The sequence below is a fragment of the Schistocerca gregaria genome, chromosome 3, assembly GCF_023897955.1.
Source record: "Schistocerca gregaria isolate iqSchGreg1 chromosome 3, iqSchGreg1.2, whole genome shotgun sequence".
NCBI lineage: Eukaryota > Metazoa > Arthropoda > Insecta > Orthoptera > Acrididae > Schistocerca > Schistocerca gregaria.
Genome location: NC_064922.1, coordinates 954,817,435 through 954,832,339, shown reverse-complemented (window position 1 = coordinate 954,832,339; position 14,905 = coordinate 954,817,435). Strand labels below are relative to the sequence as shown.

The 14,905-nt window shown below is 37.5% G+C and overlaps 1 protein-coding gene across 9 annotated transcripts in view; it reads left to right on the top strand.

The window, feature by feature from the left end:
- LOC126355928 (dedicator of cytokinesis protein 1) overlaps nt 1-14,905 on the top strand; it is a 452,703-nt gene that overhangs the window by 177,550 nt on the left and 260,248 nt on the right. The window lies entirely within an intron of this gene.

Here is a 14,905-nt window from a genome sequence, read left to right as displayed (position 1 = left end):
TCTTCATTGATTGAGTACCAAAACTTTGGTATTTCATAAATTTTCCTATAGAAAATCTACATTAGAATATGGTAGTTTCTTATTCTTTTCGAAAGACATATTCTGTCACTATAAAACGTGCAGCATCTGGAAACAGAAGAATTTGACATGAAATTTTATGGGAGTAAGGTTGTGCAGCATCAAATTGTGTTTTCATAAAGTCAAGGGAAGTGACAAAAACATAGGTGGTAAGTAAATATTGCCATTATTTAAATATATATAAATCACATGATTAGAAACAAACATCAGCATTCTACTTTCAATTCAATGGATTTTTCCAGTCTTGACTTTTTTTATTTTTGTTATAGGTACATAATCTCTTATCTACACATTATCCAGGTCATAGTTTTGAAAAATATGAAATTAGCAGAATAACAATATTTAAAGGACAAAAAAATGTGTTTCGAATAATATTAGTGAAAATAATTATATTAAGTTTATTATTGTTTTATTAGGAACAAAGAACTTAATTCAGATAACTATGAACTGAGTTACATATGATTGTATAATATTGTGTTTAAGTAATACAATAAAACACAGCATCTTTACTTACAGTGAAAGATTAATGTTTAGCTGTGTACAGTCTGGTTTTCTTAATTTTACAGTATTGTTTCATTACATACTTGGAGGATGAGGGCCCACATAACATTAATTCCAATTCTTCCATTACTTCTATATTCATATCTGTGGTGAAATCTCCAGTTGCTGCTTCCAAAATGCCATTATCTGTGTCACTGTCATCAACGCCAGTATCAGCGATATCAGTTGGGGCACTGGTGCAGGATTAGCCTTTGCACGGTTTGCGAAAGGTGGTGTATTTAATGCCGATTTTCCTGTAGGAACAACCTCCATGTCACCCTGTGCCGCATGTGCAGTAAACATTTTTCAACAGTTCTAAAAATGGTGCTTCATTAGTAGTGAGAAGTAGAAAGAGGGCAAATTTTGAAACTTTCCAGCCCCATTGCACCGGATTTAGTGGGTTGTTTTTCTAAGCTTGCTCTTGAAAATATATTCTCAGAGAATGCTGTTGAGTAGTAAGATTGAATGTTGCCTTTTAAATATACATTTTTCAAAGATGTAATTGCAAAGCACATTTAATGGCTTTGTTTCAATTCAGGGGACACCGCCTTAACATAGCACTATCCATGCAGGCGAGGAGGTTTGTGTGCTCTGAATCCAGAGGACTATGCCAGCGGTAGTGTAGCTACCAGCAGGGTCACCCATGCCAGACAGACCAAAGGGGAAGAGCCAGATGAAGTGTGTCCCACAACGACCTATCATTAGCTTATCACCTATCCGATCCTAAACCTCTCCTTTTCCTTACCATTATCAAACCCTTGCCAGGGATATGGTGAAGTCCTTAACGACAGCTACGGCAGAGAAGAACATCTTTGGTATGGCGCAGCTGGGGGAGGAGGCACCCTTTTCTTCCTAAGGGCAAATGAGGAGTGGAATCACTGCCTTGTGGTGAAGAGGGATCTTCAAAGGCTGAGGGAGTAAACCCCGAAAGAAAATCCTCAGATGTATTAGGCTCAGCAGACCAGCAGATGAGAAAAAGTTGTTATTGCTTTTAACCAAAGAACGAGCCTGGGATGAAAAATACCTAATGTAGACAGCACTTCTTGTTCTCCTAGAACGAATGACAGCTCTTCACAGCCTGAAGAAAAACCAAGGAATGCAAGAAGATACACTAAACAAGAACAGGAAACTAGAACACAACAAAAAGACAAAAGCAAGTTGAGAGTGGGAACATTAAATGTAATAACTGTGACAGGAAAGACAGAAGAGATTGCAGATGTGATGGAGAGAAGAAAGATTCATAGCATTGGATTGAGTGAGACCAAGTGGAAGAGAAAAAACTCTAAATTGCTGAGAGGTGGGTACAAGTTATACTGGTAGGGATACAATAAAGAGGCAGAAAATGGAGTGGGGTTTGTGTTTCACAAAGACCTTGACCCAGTTACAGATGTGAACTTCGTAAGTGAAAGGATAATTAGAGCAAGTGTGAACTTGGGAAAAAATAGATTTACTATACTCAAAGTCTACAGACCTCTGCAAGGGTGCAGTGAGGAAGAAAAAACGAAATTCCTTGAAGAACTGGAAGACTTAAGAGAAGATAACTTTATGATAATTGGGGATCTGAATGCTCAGATTGGCACGGATAGAAAGGGATATGAGGAGGTGATGGGGCCCTTTTGGATACGGAAGACGAAATATTGAGGGTTAAGAAATTCTAAATCTGTGCATAAGGAATCATCTTTTAGTGAAGAATACATTCTTCAAGAAACAAGATTACTAGATATGGCTGGGATGGTGTACAAGAAAGTGACACTGAAGTCATTGAATTATAGGAAGAGCAGGATCCAATCTCTTCGTTAGAAACCGATAATTCACTGAAACAGGTGAAAAGTGGGAAGACGGCTGGAGTAGATGAGCTGACAGTGGATATGATTAAAGCCACAGGAATCCATGGAATACAATGGTTACATCGGGTGCTGGGGTGATATGGAAAGAAAACAAAGTGCCAGATGAATTGAAAAAAGGAATTATAAAACCATTGTTCAAGAAAGGTAGTAGAAAGAAATGCACCAACTACTGAGGAATCACACTGCCTTAAGATAATGGAAAAGGTCATAGAAAAAATATTGTGGAAAATTCCAGAACACCAATTAGAGGAACAACAGCATGGGTTTAGGAGTAATAGGGGATCAATAGATCCCTCAAAGAGCCAGACTGACCATGTATAAAACGTTTCTCCTGCCAATCATGATGTATAGTCGAAGAGGCCTGTGTCATAAACAAGAGAGAAGAGAGTCAAATACAAGCATGTGAAATGAAGTTCCTTAGGTCAGCTCTACAAAAAACTAGGAGAGAGTCAGGAATGATTATGTAAGGAGAGACCTGCAGGTGACAGTGACTACAGAGGAGAGAATGAATGCTTTGGGGTTGAAGTGGTTCGGTCATGTGAAGCGAATGCACCCGACTCGAACTCCATGCCAGTATTTGGAGATGGAGGTACCAGGAATAAGACCAATTCGGTGGCCTAGAAAGAGATGGACAGACCAGGTTAAGGAAGATCTCAAGAGGAGAGGAATAACTTGGGATGTAGTGGAGAGAGAAAAGCTATACCAGGACAGAGACCAATGGAGGCATATCGTTCACAAAGTTCCTTCCTGGCTTGCTGGAAGGAAATCCTGGTGGTGGTGGTGGTGGTGGTGGTGGTGGTGGTGGTGGTTCAACTTCCCAGCAAGACTGCTTTGAACCTCTGTCCAGCTTCTTCAGTCTAATCAGCAGCAATACTGGAATTGCTGAATATTTCTGCTGATTTCAGTCAGGTGGTTTTCATCTCCAGTGCCTTCAGGAATTTGTTTTTCTTTGCAGAAAAATGAAGGAATCGCATTGCACCCACTTAAGGCATGTAGGCACAGAATGTCGACTTTCGATACTCGAGACAGTTTGAAACTTAGGAGACTGTAAACTATTGCCTTGTTTGCCTTTCACCGACTTTAGCAGAAAAATGTTGGGACGTAGGGAATGAAGTGGTCAGCATCGCAAAAAGGTCAATGTCCACAAACTAAAACACATCAGAGTACTGAACAATGTCAACTGCAGAAGCTACAATTACGGCATCCTCAGCAACTTGCATAATATGGAAGTGCTTACTCTCAAGTTATACATTCAGTAAAGAAATGAAGTGCTGTTTATTTTATTTGTTCGATAGAAGCAAATCTATTCCCTAAGATACTGATGTTGTTCCATTCAATGTGACTGTTTGTGATGAGAAGATGGCCCCGTACAACTGCTCAGGTGATTTCATGCTCAAGTTGTCCCATGAGAGTATCCATGAAACACAGTAATGACTTTTCTGCCATACTGACACTTGATGTAATCTATGTACTTTGAAATTATGAAAGAAAGTAGTTATCTTGTCTCCCATGCTACTCCATGCAATAGAAATTCTCCAACTACAATGAAATCTTTCTTTTTGAAGTTAGTTGGGTTTTTAAAGGCATCAAACAACTTGTAAAATACAGCATTTTGTGTCTTACACATCCCTGCATTGTCAAATATAAGTAGAATATATGGGGACAACTCTTACTCAAAATAATACTGAAGCTGTTCATTGCACTTTTTTGTGGAATGTGATTCTACAAAGAATCTTTTCAGAGGTGGTAGGAATGACCTTGTCATTCATTGTGATGTTAGGTTTCATCCACTGTGGAGGTAGGATTTGAGTTCTTATTCAAAATTTCAAATTATCAGAGCTGCTGCCAATAATTTTTGGAATGCACAAATTGCCATTTTCATCACCTTTGTGGGAATTGATCTTTTCATCACCTGTTATCCCAGTGCTAATAGACATTACACACCAATAAAAAGGAAAAGGATCTTGTGACAAAAAACCAGTCGTACAAATTTTGGCCCTCTGCTTCATCTCTTTCTATTCTTGAATTTCTGGCATCCACATGTTGCTCAGTTGTTGCAAATGAAACACTGCAATACTGTTCAGCTTGGTCAATGATGTCAACAGCTATAGGCATCAAAGCAATCCATCTGGGTAGAGTGCTGTCTGCTAATCCTGTATAAATCCACCACTACTCTTCATTGTATGTATTCATATTTGTTCGTCAGGCCAAACTCCTGCCCAAAATTTTTTCTGACGTTCTTATGATGAACCATTCCTTTGTTATGAAAACCTCATATTCTTATCCAGTAAGTTTTGTTTCCAATTCAGTCATGCCTTGTGAGTATAAATGACATGATTTTGCTTAAAAGTAGTAACCACTGGCATGAAAATAGGGAAATATGTCCTTAATACAATGCAAATGTAATTCCCAATCTCCACTGTGCTCAACTCTCACAAATTTCTTTAGAGTTGTTACTGTTTTGAAGTGCTGCACCCACAATCATAATGTACCTCCATTGTTAGCAGCTTCTTCAACATTTTGAGAAAATATTTCGAACATTGCTCTAATCGATGATGAATCTACATTTGTACTGTTGGTGTCCTAGTCATTAAGGATAGTTTTCACTGCTGAATGCTCTTCCTTCATTAGACTGAGCTTTGATGAAATAATGTGAACCAAACTCCGGTGTGTCAACATTTGATCCCGCAAAGCTCTTAAGTAGGTATCCCGCAAAGTTCTTAAGTAGGCATGTCCTGTTATAATCTCCTTTGCAGATAAGACTCTGCAGATGATACTGAACATATCCTGCAACCCACTTTCATCCTTAATATATCCTATAGATCCTATGAAAGACATTAATAAATGAAAACCTCCAAGGCAGACAATGATAGATCCCAACTCAGTGTTAGGGTGAAGGAAGCGACAGTGTCTCTAACCCTTCTATAACACCGTTCATCGGATGCTACAAAGCAGATCTTCACATTATGTGCCTTGCATTTTTGTGCTGCAGCCGAAAGTGCAGCATGTATAGTATCATGTGGTGAGGGAAGGGAATTTACAAATGGCAGACACTATATGTGAGTGTACTGCTTCCAATAATCCCTTCCAACTTGGAATGTTGGCCACTGATTTCCATTTCAGCAGCTCATCATTTGACAGTTGTGCTTTAGTTGGGAAGCATTTACTATTAATACCAGATATCAATATTTTCAACAGTCCTCTGTCTTTTCTCTGAAATGAACTAAAGGCATAGTTCCAAATTTTTCTGAGGCAGTTGGTGGAGAAATGTTTGTCGGCTATGGGACCAGCACTCCATCACAAATTGATGACTTTGGTGTTACACATCAAATGCCACCCATAGTGTGAAAAGTGTTTATTCCTTCAGTGGTATCAATATTTCCAACCACATTGTCAAACACAACCTTGATAATAGTTGCCTTGAGAAATTCTTATAGCTTTTTGCATACTAGGTACTTCAAACTTATATCATTTTAGGAACTGCAGAATCCACAGGCTATAAGATCCCTTTATCCATATTTATTGCGTATCTTTTCCGAAAGATCTAGCTGTATATTAGAAACGAAGGATCTCAGCCTTGCAGCTGAAATACCTGCATACACAAGGAGGCTAATTTTTCTTCTTATTGTTGAATGGACTCCTTCCTTTTCTGGGCACATGCCCCTGGTAAGAAATAGTTTCAGTGATTCTGGAATGTCACTTTTAACTTTATCCAAGAATTTGACTGAAGGGGAATATGTCTCAACTTTATAAGCTCATGCTCTGATGTCTTCCAATATTATGGCTGTTGCAGTTTCAAAAATTCGGATACATTCTTTTTGTTTTTCTTCCCTCTTGCCTCATATCACATGTGAAGTATGATGGACTAGCCTGTGTTTCAAAACCATAGTATGGTTTTTTTGTGTTGATTTATTTATCAAGTAAATAACAAGTCTTCACTATATTTTTCAAATAGCTGTTTCTGTACTGCTCCAATTTTTAGGTGTTTCCATTATAATACTTCAGAACATCTTGAAGTGCAAACTGACTCTCATCTCCATTTGCTTCAAATTGCTCACAAATGAAATTCACACAGTCTGATACCTTGTCATCTTTTGGCCATCCAGCAGTATTATGAACAGCAAGATCAGACATGAAAAATCTTTTTGCACAGTTACAATGTTACCTAAGATAGGATCTTCATTGCACCCAACTTGAAATTGGCATTAGTTGCCTAGTCATCATTCCATTTTGTCACTATTTACATTAACAATGTTGAAATGTCTTTGTTATTGTGTGATGAACAACATTTCTTTTCAGCATTGTTTTCTTTGTCTCTCTTTTTTCATGTACTCCTGTGATCCATCTTCACCACAAAATAAACAGTTTGTTTTAAAGTCAAATGTTTAAAATGACAATAGATAAATTTGAGGCTCATTTTCCAGTCCAGTCAAGCATATCAGTCAGTTAAATAAAATTTCCTGCACATTTCATGAACAACAACAATGGTACAGTTTACCAAACCAATATGTTTACCATCCTTTCTATTTTCTCCTCTCTATGAATATTCATAAACCTGTCTCCTTCTCTGAGATGACATCTACTGTCTCCACTTTCGCTGCACATAAAACACTAAAGCATGACTTTCACTGACAAATGTAACCAACCAATGATCAGTGATGAGTGATGCCTGATAGGAGCATCAACAAAACACGCCCTAGAAAAACATATGTTTCTGACAATTAGTAAGCAACAAACAGCAGAGAATGAATATACAGATAAGCCAACAAATAAAAATGAACATTGGAAGAAACCATGCAATGGAAAGAGAGAAATTAATGTAGGTCATTTACTGCATGATTTAAATACTATTTCATAATAGCAGTATTCTTTCTTTTTTTAAAAAAAGAAGTATAAAAAATTATTGGTTTGTGATGTAGCTTTCTTGCAGGAAAATGCAACCGAATGGCAAAATTCTGATACTCGTCAACACAGAATTTGATGCTCTACATTTTTGGTAACATTGGCTTTTTTGATTATACCCATTGTTTCAGAGGAATTTGGGGGTGGGGGCATAAAAAATCTGGAATGTTGGTGGTTTTCTTTTCATTGCGGCTGAAGCTCCACTCAAAAATCTGAACAAACTCAGATTATTGATATTAAAAGCCTGCTTGGGTGATTAAAACAGTTTTCAGAATTCCACTAATTTTTGGAAGGCAGCCTCCGTTTTGGACCTAATAGTACGGGTCTAATTGATTTTACAGTGTACTTTAAAACATGCCTCTTTAAAGTACTCACCAGCCATTATGCCTGCTAGTAATTTTTTAGTTTCCTCAAGTGAATTTTCATTTGATACAAGCATTCAAAGTTTAGAATTAAGACATGTTGACTTTTGCTAGCCTCTGTGGCCGAGGGGTTCTAGCCACTTCAGTCTGGAACAGCGCTGCTGCTACGGTCGCAGGTTCGAATCCTGCCATGGGCATGGATGTATGTGATGACCTTAGGTTGGTTAACTTTAAGTAGTTCTAAGTCTAGGGGACTGATGACCTCAGATGTTAAGTCCTATAGTGCTTAGAGCCATTTGAATTTTGTAGACTTTTGATGAATTTACTTCTTTCCAATGTTTTATGTATTTTTTTACTCTTCATCTTTCAAGTCAATAACTTGGAATGTAAAAATGGTATGGACCATCATATTCCTTTATTTTTTATTAAGATAGTAATTTTTTTAATTCAGTTTGGTCCTTGCCAAAAAAAAGTTCTATTCCTTCTGGAATATGTTTAGTAGTAAACTTTATGTTTTTTGACACCGGCTGCGGAAGCCTACGTTCTCATATCATGTTCTTCATTTTCTATTGAAGAATCATTATTTAATTTTATTCTTCTTCAGTATTGAAGTCCCCCTTTATCAATTTGTAATGCTATTTGCTATCCATTCTAAGCTTCTGCAACTGCCCTCCTAATTAAAATGTGAGCATGTTAGTGCAAAGACATAAATGATTTCCATTGAATATGTTTAGCCTATTTTCAAAACAGGACATGCTATTTTGTTGAGATTCCTTAAATCCCTGTGGTATTGGTTTCAATTTCCTTGCTTATAATAAAGCATACATAAGAATGTACTCACTAATATGTTCCTCTGCAATGAAGTACATTGCCTGATTTTTATCACCCCCCCCCCTTTCCTGTCTCTCTCTCTCTCTCTCTCTCTCTCTCTCTCTCTCTCTCTCTCTCTCTCTCTCTCGTGTTCCAGCACTTGATCTGTTTGAAGTCACAAGTCCCACATTGATTTGGCATGTTCATTCTCGACTTTTTCTAGTATGTGATCTCACTGATTCCTTGCCACCAGCAGATATTAATTTTGGCATGATTTCCAATGGATCATTTGTTGCACGCCGTTGTACCTTTGCTTGTAATTAGTCTGAGCAGTTATTTTGCAACAGCTCAAGATCTGAACAGTTCTTTTGTCAGCACTTTGCATAGGCTGCACTTTGAATCTTTTCCAGATTTCACTATTCTGGTTTTGTAGCCATGGTAATGGCTTGTTCTTGTGCATAATAAAATCATTCTTGGTTTGCTTTTGTAGAGTTGCATTTGTTAGCCCAGACCTGGTGTTTTCTTTATATATTTTGCCTTCAATCTCCTCCAAAAACTGCCTATGCAATACTTTATTGCATAGGCCGTCGGTCTGGCATTAGAGTACAGCTTTTCAATATTGATTCTTGGTTTGCTGTACAAGAAGAAGCTTTCTATTGTTGACTTTAATCAGAGCTGTTTCTTTGCTGTCTTTACATAGTCTGCCAACTTCCAACGTCTGCCTCATTTGCAAGAGTCCTCTTCTGTTTGTTTTTCCAGGCAACTACACCCTTTCGATGTCACTGTGAGGGTAGATTGCGTGGTGAGTTATCAAGAGTTTCCTTGTTTTCCTGTCCAGATTACCTGGCAGTACCAGAGCCTGCTGTCCATCTGATGATGAGTACGGCCCAGTTATTGAGTGCCTCACTGGTATTGCTGCCATTCATGTTGCTTTTCAAACTTTTCCTGGCGTTTGCTTAACTCAGATTTTACAATCTTATGCTAGGTATTGTTCAACTGCAAAATGCCTAAGTATTTATGGGCTTCTGGCTGGTAGCAAATGATTGTTTGCCCATTTGACATATCAGTGCCTTTGCTTTCTGAGATTTTGTTCCTCTTTAATGTCAGTGTGGCACACTTGTCTAAGAATTCCACAACCTTTCTAGTTAATCTGGTTGCTTCCATTCTTTTAATATGACCATAGAACTGTGTCATGCATTTTTGTATCCGAATAAATGTTTATATAATTTTCAATCTCTTTAATTGTTATTAATCTGTATGTTCCTTTTTTTAATGTCTCTCCCTTTGTGTTTCAAAAGGTGTATCAGCTCCACAAATACATTCTCATTTGATTGCTATTTTGAGATGCATTTTTTGTGATTATTTTTTATAATATTTTCTAACTTAGAATTATTTGCCATGTAGTATGAAAAAACTAAGCAATCCCTCCCAATTGGACTGGTTCATCAATTTTAAGCTCTGGCCTTAGTTTATGTCACTTATGGTTTACTGTAGGGGAGACACAGTCGAAAAGTAATAGGAATAGTCCATCACATTGTCTCACTCCTGTTTTAATTTGAAAATGTTCTGAAATTTTTTCCCTAAACTTCACTTAAGATTTTCTTCTATTTAGTGTTTTATTAATAGCTGCAGTGGCTTTTAGGTCCAGTACTTGTTCTTTCAGAATTTGAAAGAGAAACTCAAATTCTTCTTAGTTATAAATAATTTTAAAATATCTATAAAGGTATGAATTACTTGCTTATGAAATTTTTGATGTCTGAGAGTTAGTTTCAGTACAAAAATTTGTTCTTTGCAAGATCTATTTCATTTTTAAATCTGCTTGATAGTCTTCAGTGTTTGTTTCAAATTCTTGTTACACTGTGTACAGAAGGCAATCAGTTATAACTTCGTATAGTTATTAACATCAGTGGATATGTCACTGCAGTTTTCTGGTTGTCTGGAATTTGAACACTATGTCAGATATTTTACCTGGTTACTAAAATTTCTTTTAGTTTTTTGATCTCATGGCATCAACAGTTCTCATAGTGTTTTGTTGTTTATTTAACAAGTTTTGAAGCTTTTTGTAGTTACCAGGGGGATATCATGTGAATTTTTTCATTGGTGGCTAATCCATGTTTGGAATGGCTTGTGTCAAGATATTACTACCTGTTAACAATCTTCGTTCCAGCAAGGATGTTTTTTCCACTATCGGAAAGGATCAGGGGGCATTTTTGATTAATTTGTGATTGGGTTTTTATATTGTTCAGATTTTACTACCATCAAATTTAGGATGGAATTCACTTATATTCTTGTTGATTGATTCCAGTATTTTTATTTGTTATGAATTTTTTCCTGAAAATCAGTTGTAATTTTGAGGCTATATTTGTACATAGCTCTACCGGTATCTTTCTGTTTTGATTCATCCATTTGTACCCATGGAATTTTCCCGCCATTTCCCTGTATTCAATCTTTTTTTCCTACCTTGAATTTTCACATGATTATTTGGAATTTTGAAGGTTATATTCTCTGGCACTTTCCATGACTTATTTCAATGAAACTGTCATAAATCTGTTGTTCACAGGGTTTACCTCGATTGTTGAACAAAGACTGTCCTATGAAACCTGTCAGAACTCAGACACTGTGTTTCTGAGGATTCATTCCGCAGCTCCCATAGTGATCAGAGCCATTTGAACCATTTTTTGAGGATTCTTTTGTCCATTTTACTTTTCAACTATTTGTAATTTCCATAATTGTGTGTTTTCATTCAGCAGTTCGTTGCCAACTAGCTCTGTAGATGATGAAGAAATTGATGAAATGTATGACGGGATAAAAGAAATTATTCAGGTAGTGAAGGGAGACGAAAATTTAATAATCATGGGTGACTGGAATTCGGTAGTAGGAAAAGGGAGAGAAGAAAACGTAGTAGGTGAATATGGATTGGGGCTAAGAAATGAAAGAGGGAGCCGTCTGGTAGAATTTTGCGCAGAGCATAACTTAATCATAGCTAACACTTGGTTCAAGAATCATAAAAGAAGGTTGTATACATGGAAGAATCCTGGAGATACTAAAAGGTATCAGATAGATTATATAATGGTAAGACAGAGATTTAGGAATCAGATTTTAAATTGTAGGACATTTCCAGGGGAGCAATTGACAGGAATGGGGGAAAGAAATACAGTAGAAGAAGAATGGGTAGCTTTGAGAGATGAAGTAGTGAAGGCAGCAGAGGATCAAATATATAAAAAGACGAGGAGATACTAGAGGGTTTCAGATAGATTATATAATGATAAGACAGAGATTTAGGAACCAGATTTTAAATTGTAAGACATTTCCAGGGGCAGGTGTGGACTCTGACCACAATCTATTGGTTATGAACTGTAGATTAAAACTGAAGAAACTGCGAAAAGGTGGGAATTTAAGGAGATGGGACCTGGATAAACTGACTAAACCAGAGGTTGTACAGAGTTTCAGGGAGAGCATAGGGGAACAATTGACAGGAATTGGGGAAAGATACGGTAGAATGGGTAGCTTTGAGGAATGAAATAGTGAAGGCAGCAGAGGATCAAGTAGGTAAAAGGACGAGAGCTAATAAAAGTCCTTGGGTAACAGAAGAAATATTGAATTTAATTGATGAAAAGAGAAAATATAAAAATGCAGTAAATTAAGGAGGCAAAAAAAAAAAAAATTAGAAACGTCTCAACAATGAGATCAACAGTAAGTGCAAAATGGCTAAGCAGGAATGGCTAGAGGACAAATGTAAGGCTGTAGAGGCTTATCTCACTAGGGGTAAGATACATACTGCCTGCAGCAAAATTAAGGAGACCTTTGGAGAAAAAAGAACCATTTGTATGAATATCAAGAGCTCAGATGGAAACTCAGTTCTAAGCAAAGAAGGGAAATTAGAAAGGTGGAAGGAGTAAATAGAGGGTCTATACAACGGTGATGTACTTGAGGACAATATTATGGAAATGGAAGAGGATGTAGATCAAGATGAAATGGGAGATATGATACTGTGTGAAGAGTTTGACAGAGCACTGAAAGACCTGAATCGAAACAAGGCCCCGGGAGTAGTTAACATTCCACTAGAACTACTGACGGCCTTGGGGGAGCCATTCCTGACAAAACTCTACCATCTGGTGAGCAAGATGTATGAGGCAGGTGAAATACCCTCAGACTTCAAGAAGAATATAATAATTCCAATCCCAAAGAAAGCAGGTGTTGGCAGATGTGTAAATTACTGGACTATCAGTTTAATAAGCCACAGCTGCAATATACTACGCAATTCTTTACAGACAAATGGAAAAACTGGTAGAAGCTGACCTCGGGGAAGATCAGTCTGGATTCCGTGAAATATTGGCACACACGAGGCGATACTGACCTTAAGACTTATCTTAGAAGAAAGATTAAGGAGAGGCAAAACTTACGTTTCTAGCATTTGTAGACTTAGAGAAAGCTTTTGACAATGTTATTTGGAACACTCTCTTTCAAATTCTAAAGGTAACGGGGGTAAAATACAGGGAGCGAAAGGCTATTTACAATTTGTACAGAAACCAGATGGCAGTTATAAGAGTTGAGGAGCATGAAAGGGAAGCAGTGGCGAGGAAGGGAGTAAGATAGGGTTGTAGCCTCTCTTCGATGTTATTCAATCTGTATATTGAGCAAGCAGTGAAGGAAACAAAAGAAAAATGCGGAGTAGGTATTAAAATCCATGGAGAAGAAATAAAAACTTTTAGGTTCGCTGTTGACATTGTAATTCTGTCAGAGACAGCAAAGGACTTGGAAGAGCAGTCGAACGGAATGGAAAGTGTCTTGAAAGGAGGATATAAGATGAACATCAACAAAAGCAAAATGAGGATAATGGAATGTAGTCGAATTAAGTCGGGTGATGCTGAGGGAATAAGATTAGGAAATGAGACTTTTAAAGTAGTAAAGGAGTTTTCCTAATTGTGGAGGAAAAATAACTGATGATGGTCGAAGTAGAGAGGATATAAAATGGAGACTGGCAATGGCAAGTAAAGCATTCCTGAAGAAGAGAAATTTGTCAACATCAAATATAGATTTAAGTGTCAGGGAGTCGTTTCTGAAGGTATTTATATGGAGTGCAGTCATGTATGGAAGTGAAACATAGACGATAAATAGTTTAGACAAGAAGAGAATAGATGCTTTTGAGGTGTGGTGCTACAGAAGAATGCTGAAGATTAGATGGGTAGATCACTTAACTAATGAGGAAGTATTGAATAGGATTGGGGAGAAGAGAAGTTTGTGGCACAACTTGACTAGAAGAAGGGATACGTTGGTAGGACATGTTTTGAGGCATCAAGGGATCACCAGTTTAGGATTGGAGGGCAGCGTGGAGGGTAAAAATCGTAGAGGGAGACCAAGAGATGAATACACTAAACAGATTCAGAAGGATGTAGGTACCGGGAGATGAAGAAGCTTGCACAGGATACAGTAGCGTGTAGAGCTGCATCAAACAAGTCTCAGGACTGAAGACAACAACAACAACAACATTCGGCAGTCTTGTTTCATGCTATGCTAGAATTTGATTTTTGTGTTTTTTTGCGTTTCTCCTAATTTAAAGAGTTTTCCCAGTGTTAGGAGTAAGTTAATATCGATTATGCCAATAAAAATGTTGATATTTGTCGGTTTCAGTTGATCAGATGACTCCAGTTTCATCTGATTTGTGATATAGCATCTCAGCCTAGTCTTCACAAATCTAGTAGACTAGCTGTGCCACTTAAGAAGTAGCATTTGTTGCCTACTGGGCTAATTTTGTTATTACTAAAATCTTGCAACATTGTTCTTGGAATTACATGGTTGAGTTTGGGAAAAAAATGCTTCAGTTAAGTAATCTTTGAAGGGCTAGTTCCAGATTTTTAAATTTTGTTAACAGAGTTTGACTGCACTGCCACTTACTCTGTCAGTTGCAGTCCTACCAACATGTGTTGGTCAACAATCCAGGTCAATTCACATATTCAGGTGATACTGCAGCTGGTAAAATCTCTGACCTTCTAGAATTGGGATTGCCTCTTGAAAGTAGCATAATAGGCATGTCAGAGACCTCTTCAGTGCCATACGGTTTGCTCTCCAGAATAATTATCACTGGCATCTGATTGAGAGTATTTGAATATCGACAAAACAAAATGCAGTTTTGCTTAAAGAGAATTCTTATATCAATAGAATTGGACCACTTGAAGTCTCCTACCAAGGGTCCCTTCTCTAGGAGTCGAACCGTCTGTAGGGTTTTGATACTGTTGCTGAATGCACATAATGAAGCTCCAGTGCATTCTGTTGTGTAGGCCACTAATTGCTAAGTGCATTGAAGTCTTATATTCACTCCCTCATTAACAATCTGGTGAAGAAGTGGAAGACAGCAAAAGGAAAGCG